Raw genomic sequence first — 3,166 nt, forward strand, 5'->3', positions numbered from 1 at the left:
GTCAACAGATGAACAACGAAATTCACTAGCTTTTATTTACAAGTGCTGCTATCTTCACGTTGAGGTCGGAAACTTTTCAGACCACCCTCGTATTTGTATGTCATACTACTTCTATGGAAATAAACACTCCTCTCATTTACAGTTCCCTTACAGAAATATCATACTAAGAAATCCTGAAAAATTATGAGTGATTAAATATTACCAGTAATTCAGTAATTTTTTGGCCAGTATTTAATTTCTAGTAAATACTGATTATTGTGCGAAGGTGAAAAATGAGGAAATCATAATATTTAAAAAAGTATACCTATATATTTCTAATTTTCTCATGTCTTATAAACCACTAGGTATCGAAGGTTGTCAACATACTCTAAACTTTCGTGAATCCTCCGTCGTCAATTTCGATTCCAAGCAGTATACTACCGGTCACCATTCATGGTGCTCCGTTAAAGTGCTTAACCTGACGATCGAGCGATACGTGGCGATTTCCGATAACTCCACGATATTCTTGCGATTTATGCTTATATAATGTATCCTTATAGTGTTCACAGTATATTATAACATACTTAGCAAACACCAAGTAATAGTTATAAAATTTTTACTTGGTGTTTGCTGGATAATTTGCTGATAGATATTGAAACAATGCAACAACATTCGATATACGATGAATATTGATGTAATGTAGTGAGCCAGTGATAATTATTTTTAAATTTTTAACAGAATGTTATAATGATTAATCCAAACAAAAAAAAATTTTTAAATCCAAGAAAATTCAAATTTAAGAAAAATAAATCGAATTACTAAATCTTGAAAGAAACTTTTAAAAAATACTATTTAAAACAATAATGTTGTTTCATGAAATGACATGGTTTTGATGAACGAAATAAATTTTTTTCATCATTTAAAAAAATGATATTTCGTTTAAGAATATAATATTTTAATGAAACAAAAAAAAACACAAAATTAAACAAGTACCAATATTAAATCTACAGAAAGTGTTTCTCTGAAAAACGGTATAAAAAGTATAAGAAATATTTGAAATACAAGTAACAAAAATAATTAGTAAATAAATAAAAAATATTATATTGCATTCGTAATATTTTTTAAATATTGCTGAAATATTGTTAAAGTAATATTGCAAATTAACCCTTTGGGGACGAGTGTCGGCATATAGCCGCCCAAGCCGTTTTACCGTTCCGGACGCGTGTCGGCATATAGCCGCCCAAATTAGTTCGTAGCTGCAAGGCTCGCGACGTCTGTCGTTCTGAGCGATAAGATACGCATAGGTATAGTAAAAGAGTCACGTTTTCATTCAAAGACATTAGGGGCCATTAGCGATGAAGTCTTATCTTCCTTATAGCCCGTCGAGCGGCTCCGTCCCCAAAGGGTTAATATCACTACAAGGTCTCTGCAACATTGCACTGCAATATGCAAATCTTGCAACGTTGCCCTTATAGAAATATCATACTAAGAATCATTGATAATTACTTATTATCCAGTATTTTTAATACTGAAAATAATTAATTATCAATGATTCTTAGTATGATATTTCTATAAGGGTGTAGCAATGTTGCTGCAAGCTTCTGTGCTGTATGGGCATTGCTGAGATTCGCGAACCTAAAATTTCTGGTTCTTAAATCGGACACCTTACCTACTGCACCACTGTCATTTTGACTGAGAGACGCTTCATATTGTATATATATCCTTATAGAAAAGTATCACTGGCTGTGATAAATTGGCCAGTAATAAATAGTAATTTTATTACTCGTACGAGTAACAAAATTATTAAACGACAGTAATTATCATTGGCCAAATTATCACTTATCAGTATTAAATTTTTATAAGGGTATGATATATCCATGTATAAAAAAATATGATTTATTTAAAAGAAGAGAATATAGATCCTTTTAAATGTAAAAAGTATGTTTTTAAAAAGTATATTTAAAATATATTTACTTGTCTTAAAAGTAAATAAAATATAAATAAATTATTTTGTAAATTTAAATAAATTATTTTTTGATAATAAAAAAACTTTAATTTGAAATACAAAACAGTTACTTTTAATATTAAAAAATAATTTATTTAGATTTATAAAATAATTTACTTGTATTTTATTTACTTTTAAAACAAGCAAATATTTATTTAAATACATTTTTACATTAAAAAAAAAACTAATTTTCTTGTAAGGAAATCATTTGCTTATTCTTATATATAGATATTTTAAATCAAAGAAATCATTTTTTATCTAGAAACTTATAACTTTACAGCTGATTTTAAAAATTTAAAAAAACATTACTTTATATGTAATATATATTTTCTAAAATCTAACAAATATTTCTTTTATTTAAGAAATTTTATTCAACAAAATATATTTCTTTGATTAAAAGAATTGTTTTTAGTGTGTATATACCCATACAGCACAGCAACGTTGCAGCATCATTGTTTTGCAATATTGTGACATTGCAACAATGTTGCAAAATGTTGCCGCAATGCTACTGCAACGTTGCAACAATGGTAAAATGTCCGCTTGCGGCAATATAACAACGCAACTGTGCAGCAACATTGCAATGCAATATATATGTAATATTATTAATATGTTTTATTATACAAAGTAAAATCCCAGATAACACTCTTACAGGAATATTATACTAATAAATACTAAAAAATTATTAGTGATTATGTATTACTAGTAATTCAGTAATTTTTTCGTTAGTACTTAATTTCTGGTGAATATTGATAATAAAATCACTATTAAATATTGATAGTAATCAAATACTGAGAATTATTGTGCGAATGTGAAAAATGAGAAAATCATAATATTTAAAAAAATATATTTATAATACCTAATTTTCTTATGTCTCATAAACTACCAAGTATCGAAGATTGTCAATACACAACTCCAAACTTTCGTGAATCTTCCCTCGATAATTTCGATCCCAAGTGGTATACCACCCGTCACCCTATCATCTATGTCCTGACTCCGTTAAAGTGTTGCTTAACCTGACAATCGTACGGCACGCGGCGATTCCCAATGAGTCCAACGATATTCTTACGATTTGTGTTTATATAATTTATCCTTATACCCTTATAGAAATATCATACTAAGAATCATTGATAATTACTTATTATCCAGTATTTTTAATACTGAAAATAAGTAATTATCAATGAT

This window comes from Odontomachus brunneus, unplaced genomic scaffold, assembly GCF_010583005.1.
Source record: "Odontomachus brunneus isolate Ranch 3 - 2012 unplaced genomic scaffold, Obru_v1 Obru_scaffold_034, whole genome shotgun sequence".
In the NCBI taxonomy this organism is placed as follows: Eukaryota; Metazoa; Arthropoda; class Insecta; order Hymenoptera; family Formicidae; genus Odontomachus; species Odontomachus brunneus.